The following is a 24,522-nucleotide window of genomic DNA, read 5'->3' as shown; positions in this document are numbered from 1 at the left end:
CTCATGTTAACATGGCTGCTGACCAGGTGGGTTCAGATGGGTGGTTGGCCAGCACCTCCAGTTCATTTTCTGCAGGGCATCTTTGCCATGCTCGTGTGTGACTGTGTTCACGGGGGTTCTTGGATAAGGGAAAGGACAAGGATCTGACTCCATGTTTCAGAAGGCTGATGTATTATTTTATGATGTATATCACATTAAAACTATACTAAAATAATAGAAGAAAGGATTTCATCAGAAGGCTGGCTAAGAATAGAAAAGGAAAGAATGATAACAAAGGTTTGTGGCTCGGCTCTCTGTCCAAGCCAGCTGGGCTGCGATGGCAATTAATTAGAAACAACCAACATGGGCCAGTCACAGAGGCACCTGTTGCATTCCACAGCAGCAGATAATCATTGTTTACATTTTGTTCCTGAGGCCTCTCAGCCTCTCAGGCAGAAAAATCCTAAGGAAAGGATTTTTCATAAAAGTTGTCTGCGACACTCATGTTCTGTCCTGAGCACCCCATGAGCCTTAGCAGCTCATTTCTCATCTGACACTGCAAATCAGAGACTGTAAAAGGGCAAATTCCCATATGGGAGGCTGAAATCTCTTCAAAGAAAATACTTTAAGTCTTGTTTTTGTGCTTAATTTCCCTTCACTTAAAATCAGGGTCACAGAACATCCTGAGCTGGAGAGGATCCATAAGGATCATCAAAGTCCTGATGTCAGGCTGGGAGCCGAGCTATTTCTGAGCTCACACATCAGCAGAGAACATCCTGGGTAGCAACACCCAGGCTTTGGCCAAGATTTCCATGCAAGACTGGAAGGTCCATTTTTGGTTGCCTAACCTGAGATTTTTCACAGCAAACAAGTTTCCCACAGGCAGCACTTCCCAGAAATAATGCATCCCAGGCACCTCGTGGCTGCAGAGCTTGGCTGCAGACGTGGGTGGCTGGAGAAGAGCCTTTCCACAGGCACAGCAGCTGTGGAATTCACTTCCTCCATCAGGCAGTGGAGCAGACTCTGAAATTCAGACAGGAATGTGCTGCTTTTAGGACACAGCCCAGGCCTAGCTCAGGTTCCTGCTGGAGGTGAGGGCTGGGCACAGAGACTGAGGCTGTGACACATCCTGGTTCAGGAGGAGAGCTCCAGTTTCAGGATTTCAGGAGAGAAACTCCTCAAGTATTCATAAACATCACCATTTTCAGTGGTTGGATCTATCAGGCCCCTTTGGCTGATTTTCGTCCAGGTGAGCCCGGTTTTCCATATCCTACATAAAGAACAGAACATCAGCGCCAATTCCACTTTTCCAGGAACAGAAACTCCTTATCAGCTCAGCTCCTGCACCAGAAGTGTTGGGTAAGGCTTTGGAGCCAGAGAGCATCCAGGCAGTGCTCCCAAGGTGCTTTTCTTGCTCCCAGGGTGCTTTTTCTCCTTCCAAGGTGCTTCTCTTACTCCCAAGGTGCTTTTCTGGCTCCCAAGGTGATTTTCTTTCTCCTAAGGTGCTTCTTTTGCTCTCAAGCTGGTTTCCTTGCTCCCAAGGTGCTTTCCTTACTCCCAAGGTGTTCTTCTTGCTCCCAAGGTGCTTTTCTGGCTCCCAAAGTGCTTTATTTTCCTCCCAAGGTGCTTTCCTTGCTCCCAAGGTGTTCTTCTTGTTCCCAAGGTCCTTTTTTTACTCCCAAGGTGCTTTTCTGATTTCCAAGGTGCTTTTTTGCTTGCTCCCAAAGTGCTTTCCTTTCTCCCAAGGTGCTTCTCTTCTTCCCAAGGTGCTTTCCTTGCTCCCAAAGTGCTTTTATTTTTTTGCTCCCAAAGTGGTTTTTTTGCTCCCAAGGTGCTTTTCTGGCTCCCAAGGTGCTTTTCTTGCAGCGGTTCTGGGCAGGGAGCTGAGTGCAGAGGTTGGAACAGGACAGATCCCATTTGTGGAGATCCCTGCTGCCAGGCAGCAGAGGGAAGGAAGGTTCAGTGTCTGTGGGATGGGAACACAGCAGTCCCAGCAGGGCCTGGCTTTGCTCTCCAAGTGTCTCCTCTCCTCACTGAGCTCCCCAGGGCTCCCCTGCCCTTGTCAGGACATGGACACTGCCAGCAAGCACCATCCCCATGGCTGCTGACCAGCCCTTCCAGACACTCCTGTGATACTGAGAGACAGACAATGAGCACATTTGGCACCAACAAATCCTCCAGACAGCATTCACTTTGTCTGTATCCCCTTTGTGTGCAGTCCCCCCATGCTGGCAGGGAGCAGCCATGGCTCTGAGGAGGAGGAGGAGGAATGAATCACTCTGATTAATTCATTTGGGCAGGTGCCACAGGCAGGGCAGAGCCGTGGTGCCCCTGTCACTGTGTCACTGTCCCCAGCCTGGCTGCCTGGCAGCAGAGAGGAGCTGGGGGCTGGCAGAGCTGTGCCCAGCTGTCACTGCTCTGTCAGGGGAGCTGCTCCAGGAGATCACACCATGGGCTGGAGATCCTGCAGGGGCACAGAGCTCTGGAACTGCAGCTCTGCAAGGCTGGTGATGCTTTAAACAGGGCTGGAAAGGCCACAGGGGTGAGAAATGTAGATCAAGAGCTGAGCTGTGACTGCAGACACCTCCCAGGCTGTGCCATGGGCCTGTCTGGACTCCAGAGCCCCAGGAAGAGGTGACAAGAGAGAAGAAAGCCACCTTTGCTTCATTGTCACTCTGCTGAGGGCAGCTGCATCACCTGGTCACTGCTCCCAGAGTGGGGGTGTCTGGGATGTGTTCTCCAACAACCCGAGAAAAATGGGGAAAGTATGGAAGGGTGGAGAGCAGGCAGGGTAAATGTGGTGTTGTGAGGGTCCCCAGGAGGAGGTGAGAGATGAGAATTGACTCCAAGTTCTCAGTAGGCTGATTATCATATCATCATATCATATCATATCATATCATATCATTATATCATACTATATTATATTATACTATATCATACTATATTATATATTATATGAAAATGCTATACTAAAATTACACTAAAGAAAGAGAAAGGATACACCAGAAGGCTTAACAAGAATGACAATAAAAACCCATGACAGACTCAGAGAATCCAACACAGCTGGCTGTGATTGGTCATTAATTAAAAACAATTCACATGCTGGGTAAACAATTCTCCAAATCACATTCCAAAGCAGCAAAACATGGAGAAGCTGAAGCTTCCCAGCTTCCCAGAGGAAAAAATCCTGGTGAAGGGATTTTTCATAAAATTTCATGGTGACAGGTAAATCCTCCCTGTCAGAACACAGCCGCTCCTCCTTGCATTGAACAGCCCCAAACTGGAGCCTACACACTCCATTTCCCTGCAGGGGCTGTGGATTCACCTCCTCCCCAGGCCTGGCTGGTGCTCAGGAGAGGGAATGTGTCACAGACATCTTTTATGGAAAATCCTTTCCTTAGGATTTTTCCTCCTGAGAAGCTGGGAGGCCTCAGGAACAAAATGTAAACATTGATTATCTGCTGCTGTGGAATGCAAAAGGCGCATCTGTGATTGGCCCATGTTGGTTGTTTCTAATTAAAGGCCAATCACAGTCAGCTGGCTTGGACAAAGAGCTGACCCACAAACCTTTCTGATCATTCTTTCTTTTCCTATTCTTAGCCAGCCTTCTGATGAAACCTTTTCTTCTATTCTTTTAGTATTGCTTTAATGTAATATATATAATAAAATAATACATCAGCCTTCTGAAACATGGAGTCAGATCCTTGTCTCTTCCCTCATCCAAGACCTCTGTGAACACCGTCACAGGAATAGAAGGGGCTGCTTTATCCTTGGGTTTTGTATCCTGAGCCCAGGCAGGAGCTGAGCCCAGGTTTGCCGTTCAGCCCTGGGGGGCTCAGGTCTCACCTGCAGCAAAGGAGCAAATTCTGTTTCTCTTTGGTTCAGGAGCACTGGGAGCCCTGGGGAGGCCACTCCTCCAATCTGGGGTCAATTTTGGGCCCCTCATGACAAGAGGGACCTGGAGGGGCTGGAGAATGTCCAGGGCAGGGAATGGAGCTGGGAAGGGTCTGGAGCCCCAGGAGAGGCTGAGGGAGCTGGGCAGGGGCTCAGCCTGGAGCAAAGGAGGCTCAGGGGCCCTTGTGGCTCTGCACAGCTCCTGCCAGGAGGGCACAGCCGGGGGGGTCGGGCTGTGCTCCAGGGAACAGGGACAGGAGCAGAGGGAACGGCCTCAGGCTGGGCCAGGGCAGGCTCAGGGGGAATCTCAGGGACATTTTCCTCATGGGAAGAGTGCTCAGGTTCCAGGCCAGTGCTGGAATCGCCATTCCTGGAGGGATTTTAAAGCCCTTAAAGGATACGGGACATTGGCAGTGCTGGGGGATGGTTGCACCCAGTGATCTTCAAGGCCCTTTCCAACATCAGAAATTCTGGGACTTTGTGCCACAAGCTCAGATCAACCTCTGGCCTAGGCTAACACCAGAACTAAGGAATAAAATTTGCAAGCATCTGCTAAACCCTTCCAAGTGTTTATGGAGAATTAGGTGAGAGCCCAACATCGTCAGGGTCACAGGAGCCTCAGCAGGAGAGGAAGGACAGAGCAGAGACCTGGGGTGGGTCACTGGGGGTCCCCTGGGGACAGTGGGGACTCCCCAGCCTTCAAAAACAGGGAAAATTTGCCATAAAAAATGAGGAGTTCTCCCAGGGAGGTGTGGCAGGAGAAGACAAGGAGCAAACCATCAACATCACTTTGAGATCCTGCTGGAATGAGAGAGACGGGGAGTTCTGGATGCAGCCAAGGCGTCCCTAGGTCACCAGGGAATTGTTGTTATCCTACCACTGCAAGAAGTCCATGAGCTCAATTCAGTTCTTCCTTCAACACACAAGTTTGAAGCAAAAAATTTTACAGTTAGAGAAAAATCATTGAGTGTAAAATGTCAGATTTTACTCTATTACATCAACATATCAAGTTTAAGAAAGTAAGTTTTTCCAAAATTATGTATTTTCTAGAAAAAAAAGAAATCTTGGGCATCATTATTAACAGATTTTTAAAGCTAAAATAGACTTGGAGAAATGAGATTTTTTCAGATCCCATATGTTTTCCAGATTCCACTTTCAACTATTCATAAAGAATAAAATAATTCCAACTTCCTCAACTCTATTTCTCAGCGTTCACCTGGAATATGTTTTAAACCATGTGGGCAAGGAACTGTGTCCTGGAGCTTCCAAAACAAGGAGCTCATCAAAAGGAACCAAATCAGTAATTATAGAAGATTCCAAGCACTCAATGACATCTGTACAAACCCAGAGCATTGGGAATATTTCTCTGTCTGCTCTGGGGTGCTCTGACCCCCAGGGGAGCCCTGACTTTGACCCTCATTCATGGGGAAAGTTTCCTGAACTCCAGAATCGACCAGAATCCACAAAAGTGTGCAATAGATTATAGAGAGTAGTGTAGGTGTATCACTTGGTGAGAAATTGAGGTTTTGGGATTTTTAGTATGTTGTGGATGGAAGCAAGATGGAGGGCACAAGGTGCTGTTCTGGGTTTCTTCTTCCTCCTTCTTCTTGGGTTTGGGTGGCATTTCGTAATTGGGTGGAAAAGTTCCCATTTTGGGCTCTGTGGGATCAGTTATTGGGATAAAAGAGAAAACAATCTTGGTCTCAGTTCTTAACTGGGTAGTTTAGTCTTAAAAGACCTTGTAACCAGAGATTGTTGCCATTTTGTGCCTTCTAATGAAAAGCTTCAGAACTCACAGCAGTGAGACTGTTTCACTGATCAGAAATATTAAACACCTGAGTCCAAACATTAATTACTGTGTCAAGTGCCTTCAATCCAGACCCAGAGAAATCAACAGTTCCCCAGCCTGACTCATCCTCCCAGTTTAGGTTGTGAGATTTTTAGTTTGTTGTGGATGAAAGCAAGATGGAGGGCACAGGGTGTCCTCCTGGGCTTCTTCTTTCTTCTTCATGGGTTTGGGTGGCATTTTGTATTGGACAGAAAAGTCCCCGTTGAGGGCTCTCTGGGATCAGTTATTGGGTTAAAATGGAAAATAATCTAGATAATTGGATAATTTACTCTTGAAAGACCTTGTACCAAGAGATTGTTGGCCATTTTGTGCCTTCTAATGAAGAGCTGCAGAACTCACGGCAGTGAGACTGTTTTACTGATCAGAAATAATCAACACCTGAGTCCAAACATGAACTACTGTCTCAAGTGCCTTCAATCCAGCCCGAGAGAAACCCAAAACTGGTACCACCACAACATCCATGGGCTGCAGCTCCACATCTCCAGTTCCCATGGGAAGGACAGGAGGCTGGTGTGGGACGAGGGAGCACTCCAGACATCCTGGAATGAGATGTCCCTCTCCTGGGAGCAGAGATGAGCTGTGGTTTCTCTGGGCTGAGCTCATTTTTCTTAGTCTGAGGAATTTCCTATGGTTTCCAGAGGTTTCCTCTAAGCCCAACTGAATCCCAGAGCCTGATTTTGGAGGCAGGGACAGGCAGCCTGAGTCTTCAGGACACCTTCTGTGGAGTCTTTGCTCGTTTTATACCAGGGTTTGGATTAAATGTGTGAGATGGTATTTCTTGTTGGGACTCAGATGTTTGTTAGTTCTTATCTCTGTCACAGTCTCACAGACCCTGAGTTCTGCAGCATTTCACTGTCACACCCTGAAAATGGGGATGTATCTCTTTTTCTGCGAGGGCTTTTAAGGATAAACTGTCCAATTAAGAAATGACACCTGTGGTGTTCACATTCTCTGAACAGAGAGAGACGTAATTATCAGGATTTTTCCTGGGGAAGGCAGTGAGAAGCTCAGAGAAGAGGAGAAAACAATCTTTATCTCTACTCCCTGCTCCTGTTGTTTGGCACATGTGGAATGTGTTATGGGGATTATTTACCAGAGTGATTTGTCAATTCGATTCTGCTGAGGATTGTTTTGTTTCCTTTGGCCAGTTAGGTCAAAGCCGTGTCCTGACTGTCTCAGACAGTCACGGTTTTTCTTTAGTATCTTTTTAGTGTAGTATCTCTTAGGTATAATATAGTATTGGTGTAATATAACCTAGCTTAATAAAGCATTGTTCAGCCTCCTGATCATGGAGTCAGAGCACATTACTTCCTGCGTTGATAGACACCTAAATTATTTTTAATTTTAACCCAATAACCAACCACCTGATGCCCTCAATGAGGGCATTTTATCCAATTACACAAAACCATCCAAACCCATGGAGAAGAAGGTGAAAAAGAATGAGAAGAAGAAGGTGAAGACGGAGGAGAAGAACCTGCGTCTACCCCAAAACCTCTGATGTTGGAGCCCTGGTTACTGCTGACAATTTGAGATTTTATGTGCTGCCAGGCACTGACCCCCAGAGAACACTGCACTGACCTGAGGCTGTGCAGAAGCTTCCAGAATGGAATGACAGAACTGAGATTGTGGGTGTGGAGTTTGGATAGAAGTGTGTGAGATCACAGGGTGGGAAATTCAGAGTTTGGGGTTTAGAATACAGTAATACACATAAGGCAATAATAATAATAGATATAAGACAATAATAATAATAATAACAATAACAATTATTATTATTATTATTATTATTATTATTATTATTATTATTATTTTAAGGCAATAGTAATAATAAAATTATAATAATAGTCAGTAATAATTATATAGTAGCATATATAAGGCAATAATACATATAAGGCAATAATAATATTAATATAATAATGGCAATCATAATACTATCATATAGTAATATATATGGCAATAATATGTATAAGGCAATATTAATAATATAATGTAGTAATATATATAAGACAATAATAGTAATATAATTATAATAGTAGGCAATAGTAGTATAATATAGTAATATATGTGAGGCAGTAATGTATATAAGGCAATAATAATATAATAATAATAGGCAATAATAATAAAATATAGTAATATATATGGCAATAATATATAAGGCAATAATAAAAATATAATTATAATAATAAGCAATAATAATTATATTGTGACATATATAAGGGCAAATAATAGATATAAGGCAATAATATATATAAGGCAAAATAATATATATAAGTCATGACTCCTTCCTCCTCCTCATGGCTCAGAGCTGCTCTCTCTGGGACAGGACAGCCTGAGGCATAAACACCTCAGTCTTCACAGCACCCATAAATTGGCTTTCTGCAGGTAATGACTGTGACCTTTCCACTTTAAACCCTGGAGCAGGGAGGGTTAAATGGAAATGAAATGTGTGGGACAGATGCTGAAAAGCAGAGCAGCTCCCTGTGCCAGCAGCGTGGGCTGCACCTTGACTCAAATTAGGCTAAAGTGGCACGAGCAGAAAACAGGAGAGCAGGGAAAATGTCAGCCGTGTCAGAGGAGCAGGAAAATAAACCTGGACTTCCCAAAAGCACAGGCAGCAAATTAATTCCAAGTGCAGGTAAAGAGTGAGGAGTCTCGGCTGGTTGGGTGTGACAGAGCTTGTCCCAGAGATGTGACAGGAGCGAGGAGCTCCTTTGGTCACAGAGATGCTCCTGCCCTCGGTCTCACCTGGAATCTGCTCCTGGGCTTCATTAAAACTCCTCCACTGAGAGGTTTTAGCCCTGGGATGCTGAAACTCTTCCTGGTGACAGCAGCGATGAGAGCTCTGAGTGTCCCAGCCTCTGCTGTGTGTCTCATGAGAGATGCAGTTTGCACACATAAATTAATCAAACTTGATATGTTCCACAAGTTTTGTTCACTTGTGGTGCTAAATAACCAGATTTCACTTCAATGTTTGGTGTTTTGCCGTAGATGTCTCACTCCAAGCCATGACAAGAATGCAGACAAGATGGAGGACACTGAAATGTAAAATTGGAGACTGAAATGTAAAATTGGAGAATGAAATGTAGAATTGAAGAATGAAATGTAGAATTGGAGACTCAGATGTAAAATTGGAGACTGAAATGTAAAACTGGAGAATGAAACATAGAATTGGAGAATGAAATGTAAAGTTGAAGACTGAAATGTAGAATTCAAGACTCAAATGTAAATTGGATACTCAAATGTAGAATTGGAGACTCAAATGTAGAATACAGCACTCAAATGTAGAATAAGGCACTCAAATGTAGAATTGGAGACTGAAATGTAAAGCTGGAGACTGAAATGTAAAATAGGATGCTGAAATGTAGAATTGGAGACTGAAATGTAAGGTTGGAGACTGAAATAGAGAATTGGAGGTTGAAATGTAAAAGTGGAGACTCAAATGTAAACTTTCCTGCCCTGGGATGTTGTATGACCCCAGGTCTCTCCTGAATGTCCTCTGTGGTTGTGCAGTGCAAGCACACACCATGGTCAGTGTTGGGTTTGTTTCCTTGGCTCTCCCATGCCAGGCACAGCTCCCGCTGGCCCTGGGGGTTTGGAGTGTCCCAGGCTCGCTCCCAGCACAGCCAGGACATCCCCAGAGCTCAGCCCACTGACCCCTCAGAGGCTCCCAGCCCACGCCTGGAGGCACAGCCTGAGCATGAACCCTTCCCACGTCATTTCCAGACTGAACCAAATCAGTTCCATCCCCACATTCCAATGGCCAAACGCTCTCTGCCAAGTCCTGGGCAGCTTCCTCCTCCTACCATTCATTATTTTCCTACTCTCAACCTCTGTGACCGTGTTCACAGGGGTCTGAGGATGAGGGAAGAGATGAGGACCTGACTCCATGTTTCAGAAGGCTGATTTATTATTTTATGATATATATTATATTAAAACTATACTAAAAGAATAGAAGGAAGGATTTCATCAGAAGGATAGCTAAGAATAGAATAATAAAGAATTATAACAAAGGTTTGTTGCTCAGGCTTTCTGTCCAATCCAGCTGGGCTGTGATTGGCCATTAATCAGAAACAACCACATGAGACCAATCACAGATGCACCTGTTGCATTCCACAGCAGCAGATCACCATTGTTTACATTTTTTTCCTGACGCCTCTCAGCTTCTCAGGCAGAAAAATCCTAAGGAAAGGATTTTTCATGAAAAGATGTCTGTGACAAACCTCCTTGGGGTGACTCCAGAAGTGATGCCCTTGGTTATGTGCCTTGTTTCATGTGAAGAAATCAGCCAGGCTCCAAACCCAGGCTGGCTCCAGGACGGGGACACAGTTGGGCACTTCAGCCCCTCTCAGGAGAGAACCTTCAGTGGCCTTCACTTCTGCAGCAGGAGGTGCTGGTTTGGGGTGCTGGGAATGGAGCTGGGAAGGGTCTGGAGCCCCAGGAGAGGCTGAGGGAGCTGGGCAGGGGCTCAGCCTGGAGCAAAGGAGGCTCAGGGGCCCTTGTGGCTCTGCACAGCTCCTGCCAGGAGGGCACAGCCTGGGGGGTCGGGCTGTGCTCCAGGGCACAGGGACAGGAGCAGAGGGAATGGCATTAAGCTGCACTGGGAGTGGTTTAGGTTGGACATCAGGAGGAATTTCTCCACAGAAATAGTGATTGGGCATTGGAAGTGGCTGTCCATGGGTGTGGTGGAGTCCCCATCCCTGTAGGAGTTTAAGAAAAGCCTGGATGTGGCACTCAGTGCCATGGTCTGGGTGGTGTCAGGTCACAAGCTGAACTTGATTTCAAAGGTCTTTTCCAGCCCAGCTCATTCTGTGATTCTGTTCTCTGGTTCTGGGATTCTGGGATTGATTCTGTGATTCTGTTCTGGGATTCCAGGATTTTGGAATTCTGTGACTCTGTTCTCTGGTTCTGGAATTCTGGGATTCCAGGATTCTGGGATTCTGTTCTCTGGGATTTTTGGATTCTGCGATTGATTCTGTGATTCTGTTCTGGGGTTCCAGGATTCTGTGATTCTCTTCTGTGATTCTGTTCTCTGGCTCTGAGAGATTGGTTCTGTGATTCTGTTCTGGGGTTCTGGGATTCTGTTCTCTGGGATTCCAGGATTCTGTGATTCTGTTCTCTGGTTCTGGGATTCTGGGGTTCCACCTCCAGCAGCCCTGACCCAGCCGGGTGTCGCCTCAGGAGCACCAGGCCCAGTGCGTGCCACAGAGATGAAGCTTTGAGCTCCTCATGGTGGGGATCACCCAGCTGCCATCCTCGGGGGGAAAAGCCTGGAATTCCTCCTGAGTGTCCATCCCCGCCCCAGGCACAGACTGATGGTGCCATACACAGCCCAGAGCTGGAGCTGGGCTCTCCACGCCCACCAGGGCACAGCCTGGAGGCAGCCCAGCTCCCAGTGCTGTTTGCTGTTTGCTTTCCATCCCTTTCCAGCCTGGTTATCTCGAGGTGAGGCCCTCCCAGGCCCCCAGGGCCTCAGAAAAGCTGCAGGATCTGAGAGCCAAGAGAGAACAGAGCCCAGCCCAGCCCAGCCCAGCAGAGCCCAGCCCAGCCCGCTGACCCGTGGGTCAGGCCAGCCAAAGTAGGGCACTGTGATACCACAGGGAGCCCAGATCTGCTGATACTGAGCTATTTATTGAGTGATAAATAAACTAATGCACCTGGTAGTCTGGAAGGAGCTGCTAATGCCTGTAAATTTCCATTTATCAGCCTGCAGAGAGTCCTGGAATGGTTTGGGTTGCAATGGTTAAAGCTCAGCTCAGTTAAAGCTCAGCTCAGCTCAGCCCACCCCTGCCATGGCAGGGACACCTTCCACTGTCCCAGGGTGCTTCCAAGGATGCTTTGCTGGTGCATCTCAACCTCCCCAGGTCTGAGTCCTCCCTCTACAGCAGATCTGTGGGCCAAGACCTTCCTTCCCTCTCCCACTCTCAGTCCCATGTGAGCAGAAGATGTTCAGATGGCTTTTGGGGTGACATTGATGCTGCAGCCCCCCCACACTTTCTGTGATTGCACAAACAGCTCTCACAGGGCTCTCTGACCTCCTCTCTCACAGCCCTGATGACAAAAAATGCAGAGCTTTGGGTTTCAGGAAAGAGGCCAATAAATCACTCACCTGCTGCTGGGAAGGAGCCATAAAATGGGGTTTGCCATTTTGCAATTGTATCAAAAGTCCCACGAGGTTTCATCATGGTGTGATGAGAGTTTCAGCTTTTCTGAATGGAGCACAAAGGAAAATATTTATTACAAAGCCTTAGAAGAAACAGCAGAGCAAAGATTGGAGGAAGGTGTTTATTGATAAATCAGGGCAGGATCGGGATAAGACAGGTAAGCACTCAGGAATGTGAATTCACATAAAGCTCAGGGAGCTGCTGAGTCACCAGGGGAAGGATTGGTCAATAACTGGAGGCCTTTCTAGCCAGGAACAGCTGTGTCACTTTTCCCCTGAAATTCATTCTGAACTGAATTAGATGGAGCAGGTCTAACAGGCAGAACAGTGGGACCTGATTGGTTTGGGCATCTTCTCAAAAATCTTCTGTCCTTCAGCCACAATCCAGGCTCAGCCTTGCTCCTCTGCACACCAGGATATCTCCACAGCTCTGGATTTTGGATATTCCAGGACATGAATTCTCATGTCCTCTTATTCAGGACATTTCTGCCCACAGCTGAGTGGGGAGAAAATGCAGAGCAGCATTTCTGAGAGCAGAGGTTCAGTTCCACCGTGGAGAAGATGTAAAACAGTGCTCAGGTGAGGCTGAGTACAGCCAGGAATGCTGGCAGAACTCCTCAATTATTCCATCCTGCTGGCCTGGATGCAGTGAAAATGTGAATTTTACATTTTTCAGAGCTTTGCCTGAGCAGCATCCCCTCACATCTGAGCTGTGAGCACCCATGGGGTGGCTCTGGGTCTGTTATTTCAGCTTGGATTTGGTCTGGAGATCTTCTGAACCAACACCACCCTTGGGAATTGAAATAAAATTACTTTTTGTCAAAGAGCAGCCCTGCACTGGCTGTGCTTCCTCCTGTGCCCCTTATTGCCAGGAACAGCCTGGCCTGGTCCCTGCTGCATTTCCAGCACATGGATCCTTCCTGGGCACACCTGGCACCTTCCCTGCAGGCTTTGGACAGGAAATTGTCCCCAAGAACAGTTTGTTCCGAGCTTATCCCAGGGGAATTCCCATTCCAAACTTCTCCCTGTTGTCCCTGACCCAGGAAGGTTTGAGGATTTGGGAGGCACAGCCTTTCCAACCCCTGTGGGCTCTCTTGCCATCTCCTGAACATTCCAGCAGTACAGAGAAGAGCTGAGCCATCACACAAAGGCTCAAAAATGCCTCCCCCACCCCAAAGCCTTCACGTTTAACCCTTTAATTACTACCAGCCCACCAGTGTGACGGTTTTCACAGGGGTCCCAGGATGAGGAAAGAGATGAGGATCTGACTCCATGTTTCAGAATTTATTATTTTATTGATTTATTATTTTATGATATATATTACATTAAAACTATACTAAAAGAATAGAAGAAAGGATTTCATCAGAAGGCTGGCTAAGAATAGAACAGGAACGAATGATAACAGGTTTGTGGCTTGGACTCTGTCTGAGACAGCTGACTGTAATTGGCAATTAATTAGAAACATCCAACATGGGCCAATCACTGATGCACCTGTTGCATCCCACAGCAGCAGATAATCAATGTTTACATTTTGTTCCTGAGGCCTGTCAGCTTCACAGGAGGAAAAATCCTAAGGAAAGAATTTTTCATGAAAAGATGTCTGCGACAGGTTGGGACAAGAAGGGGGGAGGTCTCTACTGTGCTCCCTCTGCCTGGCAGCAGAATTCACCAAGCCTGGGCTCATTTTACAGCTGCATTGAACCTCTGCAGCCAAACCAGCTCAGGACATCGTCATGAGGTACCAGGGGTGGATTTCCAACCTCTGCTTGTTCATTAATGTGCTGGGGCAGGGGCAAACTTCCCCTTCAGGCCCAAGTGCTGTGCTCAGAGTGCCGCTTGGAGCCAGACTCAGCCCAGAGCTCTCTCTGGGCCAGCACTGCATCACTGGGGCTGGCCAGGGCCACAGAGGGGTCCCAGAGGCCACAGAGGGGCCAAGGGAAGGGATCTCAGTGTGCCAGTGTGCAGGGATGGGCTGTTCCCAGGGCAGGGGACATTGCCTGGGCAGGCAACTTCACCATCACAGGGCACCACAGAATCTCCTGAACTGGAGGGACCCACAGGATCATCAGAGCAGCCCCTGGCCCTGCCCAGACCCCCCAACAGCCCCACCCTGGCCATCCCTGCAGCGCTGCCCAAATTTCTCCCCCATCCTTCATCTCCCCCATCCCTCACTCTCACACAATCATGGAATGTGCTGAGCTGGAAGGGACCCACAGGGATGATCAATCCCAAAGCCAAACCCTGCCCAGAGCCCCCAGCAAGCCCAGCCTGGGCATCCCTGGAGCTGTGGCAGCCTCGGGGCCGTGCCCATTGCCTGGGCAGCCTGGGCAGTGCCAGCAGCCTCTGGGGGAAGAGCCTTGCCCTGATCTCCAGCCTGAGCTGCCCTGGCCCAGCCCCAGCCGTGCCCTGGCTGCTGTCCCTGTCCCAGAGCTGTTCCTCCTCTTCTCCTCCTGAGGAACTGCTACCTTTGAGGAGTCTCCCCTCAGTCTCCTCTTCTCCATGTGGCTTCATTTGCTCCTCGTGCTGCTTCCCCTCAAGGCCCATCAGCACCTTTGCTGCCTCCCTTTGGATGCTCTCTAATAATTCCATGTCTTTCTTACACTGTGGTGCCCAAATTGCTCACAATATTCAATCTGAGGCTACCCAGCCCAGCCCAGAGCACAGCAGTTGCCTCCACTCCCACCACCCAAACCCTTCCCTTTTTGAAGCCCTGCCTTGTCCAGCTCTTTCTCCTCTGTTTATTTCTTTTTTTCCTGGCACTTTGATAAAAGCAACCTGAATGTTCTTCTCTGGATAACAACGCTGACACTTCCCAAGTCATGACTCCAGTGTGCTCCTACTTCAACTTTCAATCACATTTCTGTTTTCCTATCCTTAAATTCCAAATTAGTGACCACCAAGTCCCTTCAGGGGGATTGTGAGAAAACTGGGAACCTTTGAGCACAGAAAAAAAAGTTTGAGAGGAATTTCTGATTGACAACTTCCCCATTGTACATGATATGCACAAGGCTGAAGTTCAGACCATAGAATGGTTTTGCTTTCATCCTTGAATTGCGCAATAATGAAATCTTGCAGCTCTTGCCATCCCTTGAGCTGTTTCTGATGAAGCTGCACTAAAATCTGTCAGTCCAAGTCAGAACTGCAGAGAAATAAAGAGAATTCACCTGAGGCTCCTCACACTCAGCTCCCCTCACTCAGCAAAGATCTGTAAATCCTGAACTACTGCTCACAGCTCTGCCCAGCTCAGCTGATCCTTCTCTCCTCCTCCTCCTCCCCAGGCAGATCAGAGCCCTGCAGGGCTGGATGGAAATTCTGCATTTTCCAGGGCACCATTTCCAGTCTGACAAAGGGAATTGGAGGCTGCAAACTTCAACCATGGGAGGAGATGGTGTGTGTTCCTACAGAGCACAGGGACTGTGGTCACAACTTTTTTTGTCACCACAAATAGATGTTCTTCCACAAGATCCCAGGCTCAGTGCTTGTAGTAAATATTTCTGTTTGTATTTTCATAGAATAGAGAATCTCAGAATGGTTTGGGTTGGAAGGGACCTTAAAGCTCATCCCATCCCACTCCTGCCATGGCAGGGACACCTCCCACTGTGCCAGGTGCTCCAAACCCCAATGTCCAACCTGGCCTTGGGCACTGCCAGGGATCCAGGGGCTGCCAAGTTGCTCTGGAAATCTATGCCAGGGCCTGTCCACCCTCACAGGGTAGAATTCCTCCTTGTTATCCAATCTAAATCTATTTTATCCAATCCAAATCAATCTTATCCAGTCCAATCTATCTAAATTTTCTTCCACAACACGGCAGCTCCTGAGCTGAGCACACAGAGCTGACACTGCTCAGGAAAGGCAGGAGGGTCCTGTTCCCATCACTGAGCTGTGTCACCCCCATTGGGAGGGTCCTGTCCCCAAACCTGAACTGTGCCACCTCAGGTGCCATTGAGAGGATCCTGTCCTGTGTCACCCCCTGTCCCCATAACATTCTGCTCAGGAATTCCCTCCTCCTCCTTGTCCATCTTGCTGGGTGTCATCTCAAGCCATTCCAAACTTCTGTATTTTTATTGATTTAATTTTATTATTATTTTTATTTATATTAACCAGCAGAGTCCACCAAGTCTGGACTTGGACACATTTTGAGGCATGAACCAGGATATGGAACATTCCCTGTTAAAAATCCTTCAAGGCTGGGGGGGAATTCCTGCAGCTGCAGCTCTTCTGCAGAGTGACAGAGCTGTCCCAGCTCCTGGGGACAGTCCCAGCCCACAGGTCCCCAGCTGCTCCCAGAACAAACATCTCACAAAACCCCAAAGGTGAGAGAGGACACAGTGCCCACACAGCATCCCAGCGTTTGCTCAGCTCCTGGGTTTGCAGAGCAGGCAGTGAGAAATGGATTCCAGAGCAGCCCTGCCCTGCCGGGACTGTGGGCTGGGTAAATCCTGGGCAGAGAAAGGAAGGGAAACACGTGGAGCTCCAGCTGCTCTGCAAACCCAGCTGCTTTTTGGAGTTGCAAAACTCCAAGTGTAAAAGTGTAAATCCTAGGAAAACAAAGAGGGCAGGGTGCAGAGGAGCCAAAGGTGACAATACACCTGTTCATTACATAATTCCTGGGTGATAAAATGCATTTATCTCCCTCTTTTCTCTTTTCTGCACTTTGTCCAGCAAACTTTCTCTGGGACAGACTTCCAAAGTCCCAGGAAAGCTTCACTCAGTGAATGGTTTTTATCAAAATAATGTTCATCTCCTTCCTCAAGGCATTGTTGTTTGGGGTGAACAACATTTATCAGATAAACTGTGACCTTCCAGAGGCAATAACAGCAGCCTGAAGAGGGAGATCTGGCACTTCCCTGGCCAGGACTCTGCATTTCCCAATCCTTTACCTTGGGATTTATATGGATCTGCACCTGTTGTGTCTCAGCAATTCCCATTTGATCAGGAAATGCCCCATAAAGCTCGCCCTGCTTCACCTGCCCCCAAAACTCCCATACCCCAGGCATCTCAGATCAAAATCCTGAATCTCAGCTCAAAATTAGCCTGAAATGATGAAAATCAAATTACTTGAAGATGGTAGAAGAAGGGAAGAGCTTGACTGTCCCACTCTGTGATTTGTGGGACCTTTCCCAATTAGAGAGGAAATTTTCCACCCCAAATTCATTTGAAACTGCTCACTTCTGGGCTGGTCACTCATAGCCACAGCTTGGGGTGCACCCAAACTCTTCACCCAGCTTGGGGCAGCAGGGGATGGCAGAGAGAAGCTGTGGGAGCACCTGGGGGCTCTGACAAATTGGGTTTTCTGTTTGAACCCAGCTTTGGGACAGTCACTGCAGGGCACAGGGGCTGAGCAGCTGGAAGAGACCCCAGGGAGGAATCTGGAGAGGCTCCAGGGCACTGCATCCTCTGCCATGGGGAAAGGTTTAGAGGGCTGGGAGGCATTTTGGGCACCTCATGGGGTTCATTTTGGCATCTTATGACAAGAAAGGGGCTGGAGACAGGGAAGGGAACAGAGCTGTGAAGGGGCTGGAGCCCCAGGAGAGGCTGAGGGATCTGGGAAGGAGAAAAGGAGAAAAGGAGGCTCAGGGGGCCCTTGTGGCTCTGCACAGCTCCTGCCAGGAGGGCACAGCCGGGGCGGGGGGTCGAGTCTCCTTCTCCTTCTCCTTCTCCTTCTCCTTCTCCTTCTCCTTCTCCTTCTCCTTCTCCTTCTCCTTCTCCTTCTCCTTCTCCTTCTCCTTCTCCTTCTCCTTCTCCTTCTCCTTCTCCTTCTCCTTCTCCTTCTCCTTCCCCCCCCAAACCTCCATGGGTTTGGGTGGTTTGGTGTAATTGGATAAAAAGTCTCCATTGAGGGCCATGAGCGGTTGCTTATTGGGTTAAAAGTGAAAATAATTCGGGTGTCATTTCTTAATTGGACAGTTTATCCTTAAAAAGCACTCACAGCCTCTCTTGGGGCCCAACTCCTGTCCCTGGGATAGTGGAAATTGTCCCTGCACATGGCAGGGGTGGGATTGTGTTGGAGTTCTGGATGCAGAGAATTCCAGACTTTCTGTGCTGCCAGGACTGACCCCCAGAGAACACTGCACTGACCTGAGGCCATGGAGAAGCTTCCAGAATGGAATGACAGAACTGGGATTGTGGGGGTGGAGTTTGGATAGAAGTGTGTGATATCACAGGGTGGGAAATTCAGAGTTTAGGGTTTTAGAATATAGTAATATATATGGAGCAAGATGGAGGTTTTAGGGCAGAAGCTGGTCCTTCTCCTTCTCCTTCTTTCTCCTTCTCCTCATCCTCCTCCTCCTCACGCTTCTCCTCTTCCTCCTCCTGCAGCAGCCAAGTTGCAAATGGCAGAGAGGGTTTTTGGAAGCCAGTTCCCCAGGGCAGGTTTGGTAAAGGCAAATGTCCTGTTTGGGTTCTCATAAATGGAAGAGGAACTGCAAGGACCTGAGGATCCTTTGTGAAGGCCAGGACACTCCAGGAGAGCTCTGGAGCACTTGGAGATCATTTCTATGTCTGGGAGTAAAAAGTCCCTTTATGATTTGGGCTGGTAACAAAGGTAAAGCAAAGGGAAAATTTCCATGGATGAAAAAGTGGTGTATGGGAATATTTTCCCTGGAGGGTGGTGAAAACTTCTTCATTGGGAGTGTTTAAGAAGGGCAGAGACACAAATTAAAGTTGGTTTGCTTTGGACAGGGAGTGCCAGTTCCATTTCTTCTGGAATCCATTGGTCTGTGGCTTCTTTTCCTGAAAAAGAATGTTCTCCCCATAAGAAGGTGAAGGAAGGAAGCAGCACAGGCGGAGCATCCATTTCCCACAGGAATCTTCCTCCAGGGAGCCAAGAAATGAGAAGGGAGAACGAGAAATTTTCCCCAAAATCAAGACATGCTGGGGAAATAAAGATTTCACTCCAAGTCTGAGAGAGAGGACGAAACTGAGTGCAGCCCATGTGGAGGGGAAGAAAAGCTGACTTTAGATCAACTGTGATTATCTTGAGCCTCTTCTTATTTCCTGCCTCTGTTTATAAACATTCTGTGAGGAGCAGTGGCTGCTTATAAAAGAAGTGTCAAAATGAGCAAAGCAAGCTGCTGCAGAGGATTGGGCTGCCAGCTCAGGTGAGGCTGACAAAAGCACTGCCCAGAAATTCCTGCAGCCCCTCGGGACCCTCAGAGCCATTTCAGCAGAAAATTAAAAAAAAAAAAAAAAAAAAAGAAAAAAGAAAATTCAGAGAAAAGGAATTCTCAAAGCCACATTGTGACAAAGGTGGGCTTTTGCCACCTGGTTTCTTCCTGCAGAGGGAAGTGGTTGTATCATCTTCAACCCCTCTCGTGGCGCGTGCCCTGCGGCAGCTCAGCGAGGCAATTAATTTCGGGAGGAATTACCCAACCCTTAATTTTTCTGAGCAATTATCAGCTCAGGTACCAGCCAGGAGCCCGAGCGCTCCCTGCTCTGACAATGGCTGCCTGCAAGTAGCTGCAGAATCCTGCACTTGGCCAGGGAGCCTCCTGTGGGATCTGTCTCCAGGTGCCCCCACGGGTGGAGCGGGCCCAGGGAGTGACTGCAGCCTCTCCCAGGATCTGCTCTCCTGCTCCTGAGCACAACTGGTGCAAAGGGCCTCGGCTGTGAAGGAGTTCAGCCTTCCTCTTCCTCTTTCTCCTCTCCTTCTCCTTCTCCTTCTCCTTCTCCTTCTCCTTCTCCTTCTCCTTCTCCTTCTCCTTCTCCTTCTCCTTCTCCTTCTCCTTCTCCTTCTCCTTCTCCTTCTCCTTCTCCTTCTCCTTCTCCTCCTCCTTCTCCTCCTCCTTCTCATCCTCCTTCTCTTCCTTCTCCATCTCCTCCTCCTGCAGCAGCGGAGTTACAAATGGCAGAGAGGAGTTTTGGAAGCCAGTTCTTCTCCTCTAAATCCATCCTCCGGATCCACAGGACAACATGGGGCTGACGGCCAGGACAGCATTGTGAGTGGAAAATGAGCTGCAATTTTCACTTCTTGCAGTTCCCCTCTGAGCAGACAGCAGCGGCAGCCCCTGCAGGTGCTGTAGTCCCTACAGGAGTGGCAGGTTGTGCAAGTGTGGCAGTTCCTGCAGGTGTTGCAGTCCTTGCAGGAGCTGCAGTCCCTGCAGTTGTTGCAGTCCCTGCACTGTTGCAGATGTTGATGATGGGCAGAGAGAACAGGAGCAGGATCCTGATTAAATTCCCTGAGGAATCCAGCACATTCTGTGTGTGCATTGAACACCTGGGTTTGGGCTGCAGCTGCTCTGTGCCTGTTCCTGGGGCTGGCTGAGCCTGGCCCAGAGCTGCTTTTGGACAAAACCTGGCTCCTGATCCATTTCCAGCTCTGCATGGCCTGGCTGTGGATGCCAGAACTCCCTCCATGCCATCAGTCCAAATATTCCTGGGGCCATCAGCCCAACTATTCCCAGGGCCCTGACCCCACGATTTTAGAACACTGCTTATTTTAACACATGGGTGCCAAGCATGCCCAGGTGTTTTTGGGAGTCTGAGTTCAGGTTCAGCCCCTCCTGGAGATCCTCAGGGCTGTCACCAGCTTGCACTTTGGTGCTGACTGCAGCAAAAAGCACCAGGGGCCGGGTCTGCTTTGCTTGGCTCTTACCCGGGGATGATGCAGGAGCTTGAACCAAAGCCCACTGAAGAATAGGTTGGCATTCCTTGAATTCCCAGGCATTCCAGGGTCCTCCAGGAGCTCCACACACCCTGTGCTGTGTGCCTGGGAGATAAAACCCCTCTGAATCTCCCTGTGCTGCAGGACGGAGCTTCACTCCTGCTCTGTGCTGGAGCATCCTTCAAAGATGTGATTCCAAATCTGCACAAACCCTGGGGTGGCTTTGCCATAATGGCCTTGGAGGTGGCTGTGTTTGGCCAAGGTCGCACCTGGGGACAGGCTGAGGTTGAGGGGACACCAGGAGATGAGCAGAGGTCACACAGAGGGATGTGGTGAGCTGAGTTTATTGTGGGGCAGCATCCTCAGTGTCCTCACTCCTTGTGCCTGATGTCCCACACTCAGAGTGACCCCTCTGAGCCCAAGAGCAGCTCCAGGGGAATCTGGATCCCCCTTCCAGGTGGAGAAAGGAAGGAGGCTTGTTTCTAAGCCCAGGAATTTACACAGGAATAAGAACTGTACTGATGGCTCCACCAAGAACAAGAGTGACACCTGAGCTCCCACCAAAACACAGCACAAATCCCCACAGCTGTCTAGGAAGCCCAGTCCTGTTCATCTGAGCAGGGAGAGCTCAGAGCCCTTGCAGGGCCTGAAGGGGCTCCAGGAGAGCTGCAGAGGGACTGGGGACAAGGATGGAGGGACAGGAGCCAGGGAATGGCTCCCAGTGCCAGAGGAATGGCAGGGCTGGATGGGATCTTGGCAATTGGGAATTGTTCCCTGGCAGGGTGGGCAGGGGCTGGGCTGGAATTGCCAGAGCAGCTGTGGCTGCCCCTGGAGCCCTGGCAGTGCCCAGGGCCAGGCTGGACACTGGGGCTGGCAGCACCTGGCACAGTGGCAGGTGTCCCTGGGGTGGCACTGGATGGGATGGGATGGGATGGGATGGGATGGGATTTCAAATCCCTCCCAACCCATTCTGGGATTCTGCGCACTCCGTTCTGGACATGGGACCTGCCTTGCTGTCCCCCCAGAGGGAAGGAGGATGTGGCCCCACTGCCATCACTGCAAGGATGTTCATGCCTTGGCAAGGGCTGCCCAGGGAAGTTTGGAATCCCCATCCCTGGAGGTGTCCCAGGAAGGGCTGGAGGTGGCACTGAGTGGGGACAAGGTGGGGATGGGTCACAGCTGGGACTCCATGGGCTGGGAGAGCTTCTCCAGCCTCAGGGGTTTTGGAATTCTGTGATTTTGTGACTCTGGGATCAATGCTCTGCACTGGCAGTTCTTAAGGCTGATTTTTCCATTTCCACAGCTGGGAATGCCAGAGCAGGGAGCACCTGAGGCTGATTTTATGGGATTGGACTGGAGCAGGCCTGAAGGACTCCAAAACTGTCATTTGGTGATTGCTGCAGCCTCCAGAGCCTTTCAATCCTCCTGAAGGTGCTTATTCCACAGTGTGAGGGGAATTCCTGTCTCAACATCCATTGGTGAGATGCAGCTCTGAGTCAGTCACTCTTTAGTGTCCCCAAAATCACTGGCAGCGATTCTGTCCCCATTTTTCCTCCACAAAGCAGGAAAATTGCTTCCCTGCTCAACATCAGTGACAAAGCACCAATGTCCTCGTATCCCTGCAGTGATGAATTATGGCAGTGGCAGGAATGTGAAATTATTCCAGGCCAAATCTTTGCCCACAGGCAAAGGGGGGCCAAGCAAAGCTATCACCAGTGTATGGCACGATTTGGAATAATTTCTTGAGCACCAAATCAAAATATGACTCTTTAGTAGATTTTAAAATTTTTTTTTAGAAAGAGAAAAATAATTGGACTTGAGGTATGGCAACGCTTTTGGGAAAGTTGTTTTTCCCACTTTTGCCAGGTTAAAAGTCTGTGTGGAAAGGTTTGAAAATTAAATTTCCATCCCGAAAAAGCAAAGCAGACAGGGCTGGGGAAGGAGGTGATGGGGAAAGAGGATTATTTGCCCTATTTCTGCAGCAGCGCTGCCAAATTCCTGGGCTGTTATGTAATTAGCACATTCTCCCTGCTCCAATCATGACAGCACGTGCCTTCCTGCCATTCCCCAGGCACTGGTGCAGCCTTTTATCCATTCAGAGCATGTTTAAAATCTGTAACTTTAAAAGTTTTGTTGAGAAATAGGGCGGGAGGGCAGAAGGGGGAAGAAAATTTGTGATTTCTGTTATTGTTGTCGTTTCCAGGTGAGATTTTGATTTCTCCCTCTCCCTTCTGCCTTTCTGGATGCTCCTGCTTGATTGCATCCCAGCCCAGGCCAGTGTCCAGGAGGATCCATATTTTTGGGGGAATTTTTGGACACAAAAAGTGTTGCCAAGATACCACCCCTGCCTCAGGATCTCGCAGATATTTTTAACAGATATTCCACTTTAAGTCTTGCCTGAGTCACCCGCCGAGAAGAAAAGATATGCAAACAACTTCCTGCCAGCCCTTCCCATTTTTCCTGGTAGCAGCAGGTCCCTGGTGCAGCGAGATTCCCAGGTGACAATTCCTGAGGATAACACAGATAAACATCACCCAGGAATATCAACCAGCCCATCCCAATTTTTCAGGTTCAGACCTCTCAGGGCAGATATTGAAATCCCCTTTTCCAAGGTTATTTTCACGCTGTTTAATGAGCTCTTATCTGGAGAACTGTAATGAGGTTTCAGGAATTATTCCAGTGAGATTACTTTGGGGAGGGGCAGTTCTGGAGCTTTTTAGTGCCTGGGGGACAGAACATCCAGGGCCAAACCCAGAGACACAACTGGAGGACACCACAAATCAGAGCTGGACTGTGTTTGATCAATATTTTGAGTCACCAGAGGGAAAAAATCAGTTTCCCCAAAGAGTGATTAAAAAAAATTATATATATATATATATATATAAGTCTATGTCTATCTCCCAATTCTACTTCCTAAAACTGAGTTTTCACAGAAAATTTGGGATTTTTAAGGGAGGCAAGTGGGAGTCGGGCTCTGTTTCCAGAGAACAAGGGGCAGGACAAGAGGAAATGGCCCCAAGTTTTGTCAGAGGAAGTTAGGTTGTATTTTAGGGGAAATTTCTTCATTTTGAGCACAGCTGGCCAGGGCAGTGATGGGGCCACCATCTCTGGAAGTGTTTAAACATCAAGTGGATGTGGCACTTTGTGATAAGGTTCAGTGGCACAGTGGGGTTCAGTCAAAGACTGGATGATCTTGGAGGTCTTTCCCAACATTGGTGATTCTGGAATTCTGTGAATGAACCATCTCAGCTCTGGGGCCACAGAAATTACAGCTGATAAATGGGAATCCTCCCATACCATGATCACTGAAACTGGAGAAATCTGTGTGGTTATTTCTCAGGAAAGGTGCTGAGTCTTTGACCTCCAAATCATCAAAAGTTCCTGGTTACAGAGCTGTTCCCATATACAGGACTACATGGGAAGGATGATCTGTAGGTGGAATGTGTTTCCCATCAAGGCTGAGTGGAAATTGAGGTATTTCCATGGAGAACCTCCACAGCCTCTCTCCAAGGCTTCTAACACAGATTTTTCAGTGTTTTCTATTTCCCTGGTCCATCCATCCCAAGACCTGGTGTCACAATCACATTTTCTGTAAAATCCCTTCACCCAGGATTTTTCTCCTGGGAAGCTGAGAAGCCTCAGAAAAAAGGAAAACAATTCTTATCTCATTTGCTTCTCCTGTGTTTTGCTGCTTTGGAATGTGTTTGGAGATTGTTTACCCACAGGTGATTGTTCTGTTGGATTCTGCTGTGAGTTGTTTTCACTCTTTGGCCAATCAAGGCCAAGCTGTGTTGGGACTCTGGAGAGAGTCACAAGTTTTCATTATTATCTTTTTAACATTCTGTACGTATCCTTTCTGTGTTCTTTAGTATAGTTTAGTATAGCATTCTTTAATATAATATAGTATCATAAAATAATAAATTTGCCTTCTGAGAACATGGAGTCAAATTCATCATTCCTCTCTTCATCAGGGGATCTGGCAAACACAATAACCTGGCTGTGCTGATTTTGATGTTCCTGGTGCTGGGAGCAGAGTCACCA

Source organism: Zonotrichia albicollis, chromosome 20 (genome assembly GCF_047830755.1).
Source record: "Zonotrichia albicollis isolate bZonAlb1 chromosome 20, bZonAlb1.hap1, whole genome shotgun sequence".
Taxonomy (NCBI): domain Eukaryota; kingdom Metazoa; phylum Chordata; class Aves; order Passeriformes; family Passerellidae; genus Zonotrichia; species Zonotrichia albicollis.
This window is presented reverse-complemented; position numbering follows the sequence as displayed.